This window comes from Hyaena hyaena, unplaced genomic scaffold (genome assembly GCF_003009895.1).
Source record: "Hyaena hyaena isolate Hyena2069 unplaced genomic scaffold, ASM300989v1 scaffold_168, whole genome shotgun sequence".
Taxonomy (NCBI): Eukaryota; Metazoa; Chordata; class Mammalia; order Carnivora; family Hyaenidae; genus Hyaena; species Hyaena hyaena.
The window spans coordinates 201,165-213,898 of record NW_024080800.1 but is presented as its reverse complement, the minus strand read 5'-3'; positions in this window follow the sequence as shown (position 1 = coordinate 213,898).

The following is a 12,734-nucleotide window of genomic DNA, read 5'->3' as shown; positions in this document are numbered from 1 at the left end:
TACTGTCCAGTGTGTACTAGAACAGAGTCTGATAATTTTCATTTTTTTAGAGAATCTCAAGCAAACTAATCTATCCTGGTTGGAAAATAGTAGATTTGATTATATCTTTACCACTGAATGAGTAGAAATAGAAATCCAAATTTCGTCCATGAAAATATTCAGTAAAATTTCAATAGTAAGAAAATATAATATTCCAGAGTCAAATAAAGATAATGTTTCTAGAAAAAAAGTTTGCTGTAGAGAATATATTAATTATGTGAGTAGCATGTGCTTTGTGTGCTGAAAAACAATTTCAATAGAACATCGACTTCATGCGATCAGAGCTGAAAATAATAGTTGCTAAGTCCTAAAAATGATAGGGTATATGAGTTGGCTGAGATTATGGTGGAAATTAAGAGAGATGGATATTATAATAAAGGAATGTAAGTACACTATAATGTTATAGTAGAGTTAAAAGCAACATTAGGATAGTGAAGATAGAAATTAACATGAGACAGAAAACCTAATGAAACATAATAATTTATTAGCTACTAAAAAGAGGGGAGATTAAAAGTAGACAAAATTATGTTTCCCAAAAAAGAAACTAGTAACAATCATGATAATAAATCATAATTTAAAAATAGGAAACAAATAAGCAATAGACTTTACTTAGATGAAGAAAACTGAACCTTTAGAAGGAAAGAGTTCATTATATTCCAAGTGATCTAAAACCAACATGTAAAGAAACAAGTGTCAATCAATGAAAAAAAATAGCACTAGCTGTAACTGACTTCGTAAATATAGCAAATCAATAAGTTGTATCAAAAAGCTACAGGTAAAATTAATAGTAAAGGAAAGTAAAGAATATACAAAAAATAATTTCATTATTTTACATCGAAAGAATGAGAAGATCATTTATCAATCTCAATTCAATGTTTACAAAATGAATCAGGTAAAAAAGCAAAAGCTACCATCATCAGATTAAAAATAGGATATATAAAGTGCAGATCACAAGAGGAAATTAAAGAAGCATACTTTTTATAGCAAAAGACTGCAGAAAAATACATTTGAGTAGAAGGGAATAAAGAAACAAAGAAACAAGAAAGAATGAAAAAGTAAGGCCAAATAGAACATCTTTAATTAAATTTGCTAAAAACTTCTTTAAAATAAAAGACTCGAATTCAGTAAACATGGTACTTTTAAAATATAGCCACAGATTTTCTGATAATCCTCTCTTGAAGAAGCAAAGCCTAATTCTTCTCCTTTTAACAGTCTCTGAACTGAACAACTCACTTTTAACTAATGGGATCAAGTGGGAATAGTAAGTGTATGACTTCAAAGAACTGGGTTAAAAAAGGTACCACCACTTCCTTATAATGCACATTCTCTTGGATTGCTAGCTCTGGAGGAAGTTGACCGCCCTGATAAGAGAACACTAAAGCAGTGTTGGGGAGACTCACAAAGCAAAGAACTCAGGTCTCCTGTCAACAGCCATCTTGGAAGCAGACCTTCACGCTCTAGTTTCTGATTGCTGCCATCTCTGATAACACTGGACTGTAACCCTTTGAGAAATCCTGAGCCAGAACCACCCAGGTTAGCAGCTCCCAAGTTCGAGACCTAAAGAAACTATGAGATAACCAATGTCTGTTAAGGCACCAAATATTGGAGTAATTTGCTATGCGGCAATATGTGACAAATGCGGTAAAACATACATACCTGTGGTCTCAAATAACTACTTTCTAGTTTCAACATTCAACCCTAATACAAAGGAGAGGATTGAAATTTAATATAAGAACTTAAGCAAATGGAAGCATAGGGACCTAATATCAGCTGAGAATGAGCTATATTTCAACTTATATTTTGCACAAAAATAGAAGACTACTTTCCTACTATTACAAAGAATAAAAGAAACAATAAAGGTTTATCTTCTATCCTTGTGTTATTTTAAGTAATTCTTAAAAGTGAGTTTGTATAGGAAATCTACAGCTATGAACTCATAATCAAGTAGAAATCATGAAAAACGCAATGAGACAAAATTTTGCTGCTCATTATTCATACCCAGCTCGCACAAGAACACAGGTATAAATACAGACATACACACTAAAATAGTGAGCTATTTCTGCAAGTAGATAAACAATGTTGCAGTTTTATTAATGCAACAAATATGAGGTAAGTAATATGGTGGAGAATGTGTGGTTAACTATCAAGAAAACATATAATTAGACCAACTGAATTACAGCATTATATGTAATAAAATAAAAAGTTTAACAAATTAAAATAAAATATTTGTTAAATGTTCTTCTGTTCATTGGGAATGGGAGTTAAGGACCTCAAAAACATAAGAAAACATAAAATAAAAGCATAAGGAAATGGAATAATTGATTTAATTCCATAAACATTAAAATTGTTAGACCTCAAAAACAAAGAAAGTTAAAAGACAGAGAATTTTGGGGATCATTTGCAACATACATTCAGAAACAAGTTAAATCTGTTCAAAACAGTTTTCTTAGAAAAATAAAAAAAGGTTTATGAACATGCATATTTTATTTCCTAAAATAACATATGATAAATTTCTTGATTCTTTAAAAAATATGTCAGAAATCATTCCCTTCAGTTCACTTAACCTCTATAGTAATGGCCTGAGTTGAATGACTTACAGAAAAATGTGTGCTCCAATAGAAAACTGTGCATTGTCTATAGGACATTCCTCTGAGTTATTTAATTCTCATCTTTTTTTTTTTTTTTTTTTTGTCTTTGAGCTATTTTACAACTGTGACTTGTTTTATCTGTGGACATGAAAATTCTGTCGTCTGGTAGAGATTCAGTTGACTTCTCAACCACCTCTCCAATGAAAAACCAGGTTTCTCTTCATTTGCAGTATCCTTCAATATTCTTGATCTGTAAATGTATCTGTTCTTTGCATTCTCTTTAGACCCGTTATACTATCTCCCTCCTTTCTTCATAAATTAATTAGTAGAAAAAATTTTTTAGGGTATATTTATTTCATATCTGCATTATTGCCTTAATTTTACCTTTTTTGAAAAATCATGTTTTAACAATAATATGTTTGCTTTAGGAAAACAGTCTGTTTATCTTCAACTGATACTCATAGATTATAAATAAATAGAATGGTTTCAGGTTCTCTTTGGAGTGTTCAACCAATAAATTATAAGTCATTTGATAAATTTGTATTCTGAGTGGTAACCATACACTCATTTTCTTAAATTACTCATGAGGCTGCTTTGAGGATTGCTTAAGTTTGTAACACTGATGCAAAAGAAGATACACCAAAAAAAAAAAAAAAAAAGGCATAATCTTTGCCTGAGGGGAAGTTAGAAACTAATGAGAGACTCAGTAATTAATTACTGTCTGTACATATTAGATAACTTTTCAATATTTGCTGAACAAATGACCAGTTAATAATGATTCAACAAGTACAAAAGAGTGTTAGCATTGTTTCCTGGAATTTTAGAGGAAGGAATCTTCTAATGGCAAGGAAGTCTTTTGAAATTGGATTTTGAAATTCTTTGATCCAAGAATGGTTAGGGTTTGAATGGATGGAGAGGATGATGGAGTGCTTTCCAAACAGGGAAACAATGTGAATAAAGAAGTCAGGGTAGAGGCACCTGGATGGCCCAGTCAGTTGAGCATCAGACTTCAGCTCAGGTCATGATCTCACTTACCATGGGTTCAAGACCCACGTCGGGCTCTGTGCTGACAAGCTCAGAGCCTGGAGCCTGCTTTGGATTCTTGTCTCTGTCCCTCTCTTTCTGCCCCTCCCCTGCTTGTGTTCTGTCTCTCTCTCTCTCAAAAATAAAGAAACATTTAAAAAAAATTAAGAAATCAGGGCAGATTTCACAGAATATATATAGGGAACATCAAGTGACACTTAAAACACATCCAGTTTCTCCATTTGGGGTACTGCTTATTCATTGATTTCTTTACTTCATATAGACATATCTGCTAAGCATTTAGAATGTTCTGGGCAACTTTTCCAGGAAATGAGGATATAATGATGTGAACTAGACATGCAGCTCCCAGCTCTCGTTGTTTAAGTTCTAGTAGGGCAGACAAAGAGTAAATACTTAGATGCTTTTAAGGTGGTATGTGCTATATAGGAAAGAAAAATAGAATAATAGAGAATGACCAGAGAAAATGGCTATTTTCGATATTCAGGGAGTTTCAGACGTTGAGGAAATTTCCTTAAAGAGGAAGCATTTTACCTGAGACCTGAATGAGAAGTAAGCGAGAGCGACACAATGAGGAATGAGTTCGACCAAAATATAAACAAAGGAGTGTAATTAGTCAATGTTGAGCAACATGAAGGGGTGCAACACTGAGTGGAAGAGGAAGGTAGGGATTTGTGGGAGGCTGAATAACAGCCCCCAAAGATATCCATGTCCTAATCACTGGAACCTGTGAATGTCACCCTATATATACGGCAAATGTGATTACACAAGGGACCATGAGATGTGGAGATTATTCTGGGGTATATGCTTGGTCCCAATATAATCACAAAACTTCTTATATGAGGAAGGTAAGAGGTCAGACAGGATTCCATAATTTAGAATTTTTTAAAGTTTATTTACTTATTTTGACAGCAGGGAGTAATTAATGACCTTGATGAAAGTAAGTTTCACTGGAGTTGAACGAGGGGAAGGGGCAGAGAGAGGGAAAGAATCCCAAGCAGGATCCATGCTGTCAGAGCAGCCAAACCCGAAGCTCGATCCCATGAACGTGAGATCATGAGCCGTTTAAGCGACTGAGCTACCCAGGTGCCCCTAGAATCTTTTAGATGAGAATGACACATTTGTATTTGACACTAATGTGACAAAAGAGAGAATGGAAGGAAATGAGGATTAACAAGGTAAAAAAAATGATAAGCTTTACACTCTAAACAGTCATTCCAGATGCTGGGTGGAGAATTGGATTGAGGGGCTAAGTATTGAAGCAGAGAGAACAGTTAAGAGGCGATTGCAATAGCCTAAGGTAGAAATAACGGCTGACTGAAACATTCTGATAGCAGTAGAGATGCAGAGAAGTAAGCAGGTTGTAGTGGAAATGGTCTGATTCAGGACAGATTCTGAATATAGAATAAATTGATGTACTGATGGATTGGAAGTAATGGAGAGAGAAAGGTATTACTGATGACTTCTAGCTATTTGACTTGAGCAATTTGCAGATGTTGATGTCACTTAGTGAAATGGAAATTACCAAGGGAGACACAGAAGGGAAGATTTGGGGTTGATGGCTATGAAAGCAAGTTAAAAGTTTCATTTTGTGTGTATTAAGTATAAGATGATGGATAGACCTCTGGCTATTGAATACACTGTCTGGGATTCTGGGAGAAGGTAGAGCTAGAAATACAAATGCCACATATAAATGGTGTATAAGTTCATTAGACAGAGTGAGGTTACCGAGGGATGGATTATAAAGGTTGAGATGAAGGCCTACAACTGAACCTGGAGCATTAAAACATTAAGGAGTTAAGTCAAAGGGAAAATGCCAGCCAAGGAGAATGGGAAAGAGCATGCAGTAAAATAGAAGGAAAACCTAGAGCCTATGGAGTTGTAGTCTCTACTAGCAGAAATTATTTTATGAAGGAGGTATTTCTATTATATATGAAATATATTAAAACCAAATATATTATCAAACATTAAAATTAAAAGTATATAAAACATTACATGTATTAAAACAAATCAAAGAAGTGGATACTGAATTTGCTAACCTAGAGTAATTAATGACCTTGATCAAAGTAAGTTTCACTGGAGTTGAACAGATGGAAGGAAGTCCATGTAGATCATTGAAGGGATGATAAGAAAGAAGGAAGAGGTGGTTACATGTGAACAGGTGTTATCTATAGATTTTGCTGTGAAAAGGACCAAATCAATGCCATGGTGTCTATATAGTAACAAGTTCTTCTTAATATTGAAGATGCTAGGTCATTATCAAATGCAATGGTTAAGGACACAAAGAACATAGCAAAACTAATAGAAAAAGATTATAAGAAAACCCCCAAGGACTTTAAGATAGTGGTGAAAACTTTAAGATTAGGGGTGAGGAACAGCTGGTTTTGAATCCAAGTGTCATTGCGTACCAGATGTGTAATCTTCAACAAATCACATACACCCTTTTAGCATAATCGAATCAGTCATAATAGGGAAAAATAATAAGGTTAATAATATCAAGGACTACATGGATGTAACTCCTAAGAATTTGAAAAGTAGGAAAATGGATTGCCTTTAAAACATAAACTGCTACATAAAACTAAGTAAATTTATTTAAATAAATTTAAATAAATAAAATTATGTATATATGTAATTTATATATCATATAAATATGTACATAATGGATTTTGAAATTTACCCATAGGAGATAGAATAGCTATAAAGCTAGGAGGATTTAGCAGTACTTTAAGTAAACTGCATTAAACTACTTAAAAAATCTTGTGTCATTCAGAAAAAAGATTTGGCCAGCGGAAGTAAAAGGAAGGTCACCATGGAGGATGTCCATCACACCAATTCAAGTATCTCACAGCAACAAGTGTACATTAACTATCGTCTCAAAGCACCTCTGCCTCCTATGGAAAGTCCATTTTTTCTATTCTATCCATGGAACAGGACATAACTGTAAAGTTCTGTAGCCAAGGGGATGTGTATTTCCATTCTTGAAGGAAAACTCATCACAGTCATGAGAGAGGCTTCTAGCTTCAGGCAGGCACATTAAGCTTTGATTCGCCTGGTTGTCTTGTTTGGTTTCTATACTCACCAAGCCACTCTCAGTCGCATCCATCTCATGAAGATAAGGTGCTGATGTGATAGGCTTTGTGAGTATTTTTCTTGTCTGTACCAGTACTCCTTGTGGTAAATCAATAAGGTGGTTTCTGATTTTGATTTGCTTCCCAAATGTTGGGTGGCAGAGGAGAAAAATGTGCTGATCACATTGGCTTTAAGTATTTCAAGACCCTGTGATGTTATTTTCCATTTTAAAATCAGAAACCAAAAAAAAAAACCTGGTTTATGTTTCAACTCTATAGGCATTTTAGGTAACAAGGGCTAGTCTCTCCAGACCTAGTCACTCCTGAGTACTTGAAGAGACAGTTTTGAGTCTTTTTTTTTAATTTTTTTTAATGTTTTATTTATTTCTAGGAGAGAGAGAGACAGCGTGAGCAAGGGAGGGTCAGAGAGAGAGGGAGTGACAGACTCTGAAACAGGCTCCAGGCTCTGAGCTGGCAGTCAGCACAGAGCCCGACGCGGGGCTCGAACTCATGAACTGCGAGATCATGACCTAAGCGAAAGTCGGACGCTTAACCAACTAAGCCACCCAGGCGCCCCAAGAGAGAAAGTTTTGAGTCTTAAAAGAGAAGGATCAAATTCCAGAGATCTACCTTTATGATTTGCTCGCTCTAATGCTTACTGATTGTGAGTTCCCATTAAAACACAGGCAACATATTGCCGTGCTGCTCCGATTTAAGCTCAGGATCACAGCGATGCTAGAAGCTACACACTGTGATGACTATATCTTGATGGATTGATGTATTGGACAGCATTGAGAAACTTCTCATTTGATTCCAATAACGTGTTATTTACGTTGACCAACTTTCTGATTCACGTACACAACATTGTATATGAGCATAAAGAAATCAGCCAATTTATTTTTTTCCACATATTGTGTGTTTAAGATCAACATATTGAGCACTGATAAGATTGCAAATATATTGTTCTAGTTTGAGGCAATTACTAATACCTACCAAGATACCAAGTGCTTATGGTTGTTTTTCTCTCCTCTCACATCTTACATTAAAGCCATCTCTCCACAGGAATTAGACAGTTATAATAATATTACTGTATTCTTGCTTTTTCTCAGGAATCAGAATTTCCATTTTCCACAGTTACTGATTCCAAATATAACAGACTAGTGTGGGAACACAATAGAACAAATGGAATGTTATTTTCAGAATGCACAGGAAATTGTCATTTGTTTTTACTCTAGGGAAATAGAGAATAAAAGATTTGTTGCCTATGTTAGAAAAGTCTTGCTTAAGTGTTAACACACTGACTTAGGATTTAATAAAAAGAAGAATCATTTCTTTCATTCATTTCCTTATATCTACCAATTTTTGGCATAGAATAACCTGCTATGAGTTCTCTTGAACACTGATTGATGCAGTGGTAAGTGATTGCTTGATTGCCTGAGCATGTCATTTAGGACACTACTAAGTTCTCTCTAAATAGTTGCCACTCCTCCCCAAACTGCAGTAAAGGAGTAAATCTCTTAAAACTTCAAGAGGCAGAGTCTGTCTTCACCTTAGCTCCTTCATAATTGCATCTTCTTTGGGTCTCAGTGCTAGATGTGTAGTGTCTAAAAATGGAGCAGTAACGTGAAGTGAAAGTGATATCATTGTAATGCACATTTCAAAGAGACTTAGTGCTAGTTCTCTTGACTTCATATGCTTTGAAGTGTTCTGAGTATGAGACGATGACACTTAGGAAGAATCTGAAAAATTCCTTCTCAAGTGTTAGTGTAATGCTGCCCTTGGAGAGAAGAGTGTGCAGATCCGTTAGGGAGTTAACAATTTCTTACCACAGCTATTAAGTTGAGGGTGACATGAATGGTAGGTATCACTGAATTTCCCTTTGTGTTTTCAAAAACAGACCTTTGATTCTTTACTTGCAAAAGACACTTTCATTTAAGCTCACATGAGCATGCTGCCTGTTGCCTCCTCATAGAAACTGAAAGCAAATTCATCTTCTAGCTCCCTGCTTCTTTACACTTTGGAGCTGTAGCAGAATGGAACAAATTTAACATGTCTGGCACTAAACCAATCAATTACACCTATCTACCTTTGCAGTCTTCCTTAGTCATGCCAATCTTCAATCCTAACTCTTGCTTCCTAACCTCAAATTTGCTATAAGTTTCTCTTTAATCCTGCATCTTTAATATACAGTGAGTCATTAGGCTTTGGAATTTTTTTTCTATACTCTCTTACCAGAGCATGTACTTATCATATTCTGCCCTAGGCCCTCTGCTTTGAAGAGGTTAGCTCCGTCTTTGTTTTAGCTGTGACTCATGCGACTGGGGTCTATGCAGCCAACAGAATGAGTGGATTCCCAAACATACAATTCAGTAGCTAATAAGAAGGTGTATCTCTTGATATCCGATTATGTAATATTCTAAACTTTGCTATGACTTGCAAAATGGTTACCTCAAATTCATGATCCAAAGCACTGTTACTAGTTTTAACACACATATTCATACCTCATGAAAATGTTGACACCTGAGAGAAGGAAGTTAGAATGCTGCATCTCACTGCAATCTCTCTCATGAGATCCCATTGTTGTCACTCACTACTGGCCCTTCCTTCCTGAGAATTAGCCCTTTAGGGGCTCTGGTTCTAGAGCTACCAAGCACCTGTGGGCACTATTATCCTAGGTGCAATTCAGATATCATTTTTTGTGTCTTACTATTCTTTTCTTCCTCTTCCTCTCCTTCTTCTTCCATTCCTCTCCTTCCTCTCCTCCTCTTCCTCCTCCTACTTCTTCGACTTCAAATTTATATGCTGTTCATGTGTGTTGCAGTGCAGAAAGGAAATCTAATCCATATCTGACACAGTATAGTATCTTTGTATTCTACATACAAACATATCCTTTGGGTTCAATGGATGTTAAGTAATTTTATAATTGGTCCCTTAAAACATTCTATTCTGTAGTAATGCTCAATGGATTGATTCTTTCAGTGCTTAAAATATTTTAGTGACTTGTAAGATGTTTGGGGATTTGAATACACTGGGAACCCAATATTTTCTCCTCTTTTAAAATTTTTTTTTTAATGTTTTATTTATTTCCAGGAGAGAGAGAGACAGCGTGAGCAGGGGAGGGTCAGAGAGAGGGAGTCACAGATTGAAACAGGCTCCAGGCTCCGAGCTGGCAGTCAGCACAGAGCCCGACGCGGGGCTCGAACCCACGAACCACGAGATCATGACCCAAGCGAAAGTCGGACGCTCAACCGACTAAGCCACCCAGGCGCCCCATATTTTCTCCTCTTTTAAAATAATGTAACATAGGCTCCTGCTTTCTGAAAATTTGCTTTAGAACACACTGGCAGACACAAATTAGGTGTTGATACTTAAAGATATCTGCATTCTATTTTATCTGATTTGCTTTTGTTTAGCACGCCTGAATTTCCTATCACCAATTTGATTGTAAACCATTTGGAAATTTGTCTTAGGCTTCTTTGCATCCTTGTTGAGCCTCGAATATATGAAATGTGAAGCAGATATTTTACAGACATATTCAGATTGATTAAAGCTTTATACACACACACACACACACACACACACACACACACACAGTTTCCAAGAATGGATTGTGCTTCTCCTGATTTCCTATAGTCCATTTTCTAATATACTGTTTTAGTGCATCCTTAAGTGATTTTCTTTTTTCCTCTACCCTGCTTAATGGGGTAGAAAAGGTTAAGAATTTCTTAGGTCTTGAATAAAAATTTGTAGAGATGCTTGAACACTTTTACCTTTTTAATTTAAGTTTGGATTTTCACAACATATATCCAGTTTATGATAACAAAGGTGAGTTAGAGTGAGTGCCTTTCAATATGTACAGACTGAATTTTAAATAACGACATCCTAGTTTCCAAGTTGCTATTTTAAATTAACCATAGCTCATGGTGAGGCAGTGGCTTGATTAAAAGCCAATGATAACATCTCTACGTACTTAAAGACATCCTAGGCAAAGACAACCACAGGTCTCTAGCTAGGAACTGGGAAGACTAGCTCAGAGTGCATGTGGCTGCAGTAGAAAGCTGCAGGGGATCAGGAAAAGAAATCAACAGAACAAGCTGATTGATCTAACCCGGTGGCTAAAGGGCCCAGAGGAATTCAGACACTACCAACTTGTTAATGTTGAGAGAACGGGAGGGCATGGTATACTAGACACGTTCTGATACTATTAGCAAAATTGGAAAATCAGAAAATAGAACATGTTTATTGGGTGGGGAGATATATAATGGGTTTCCGAGTTTGCAGTGATTGTTAGATATCTAAGTAGAACTGTATGAAATATGAATCTGGAACGTGGGTGAGTGATTATGGTTGGGAATACAGATTTGGAAGTTGTTTGACACAGAAATAATGGTTGAAACAATAAAAGTAAATGAACTCTGCAAGGGAGTGATCATAAAGGGTGAGGAGTTTTATTTTAAAGCCCCTATTTTCCTTTAAAAGAATCCTCTGTGACTTGCCCATCCACATCCATGCAGCAAACTCTGGCTGTAAATATGCCATTTGTTCTTCAACTTTGTATAGATGTTCTAAGTGGGTCAGAGTAGTTGAATCCATAAATTTATCTATACCAAACATATTTTATCTCATCTGGGAGAAAGTAAATTAAAAAAAGACTTAAAAATACCTCAGCTGTCCTTACATACAATGCACCTTTCAAATATATGATAGTCTGATCATTATAAAAACTAGTAGAAGGCTGATGATTGATTATCTATGTATTGGAATATTCACTTATAAATTCATATGAGTAAATATATATTATCAATAAATATAATACATTTCATTATAAAACATGATACTATTAATAAATACATAATACATGTTTAATTATGTGAGCATTTAAAATTTATTTGACTTCATCATAATGATTTCTTAAAGGAAATCTTGTGATTACAAAATGTTTAACATGCTCATCATAAGGCATTCTGAAAATAAGACAATTTTAAGTTATAAAATTTAAAACCCTTCTTAGAGAAAATAGGAAAATAATGTTTTGATACATCTGCAGCTTAAATATATGTTGTTACTGTTAATTATAAATAACAAAAACATTCCTGTCTTTCCTTTCTTCTCTTTCCTCTGATGCCATCAAATATCCTCTATATAAGTAATTTGTAAAGGATGTGTAATACCCCATTGAATAGATAGCCATGATTTAAACAAGCCCATATTTTTTTAACTTAAAACTCCAAATATCTATTACTTTAAATAATTCTTCAATGTGAATCTTAGCAAATAAAATTTGGAAAGGTTTCTCTTCACATATATTCCTAGAATTAGAATAATGAATCATGGTTTCCAAGTGTACTTGAGACTCCTGGTCCAGATTCTTGAAATCATGTAAGATAATTCCAGGCTCCATGAATGTTTGTAAAGGTGCTATAAATGTTTTATTTTTTTGGCCTGTGGCCTTGAAGATCAGGAAGAAGATCAAAGAAGTTCTTTGACAGTTGTAAAAAGTAGATTTAAGATTCAGTACAATTAAGAGCATCTTCACACCATTTCCATTTTCTGCTTGCTTTTTTTTTTTGAGAAATACAAATGTATTATCCTATCATAATCATTTTCATCCTGTCTTTTAGAGAATATGTCATTGGAGATTAGAATGCTTTCTCCATGTTCAATGGTTCAAACTCCTGAAAACTGACTGCTTTTTAACGCTGAGTTGGGATTTGTGGGAATATCAAAATACTTATTTTGTTATCTTATACTCTATTTTTATAGATGATACATCCATAAATGCATAGGTCTCTTTGGAAAGATGGTTCGTATATAAAAGTCACTAAATAGAAAAAGAAGAAACTCTACACACAATGTTACACAGCAGTACTTGAATAAATGCCAAATGAGTTGATGTCACTACGCTAGTTGACCAGTGAAATCCTTTTTCAGAAGACTATACATATCTAATCTTCCCTTCATATGTAGAAAAGTTAACAAGGGAAAGAAGACACATCAG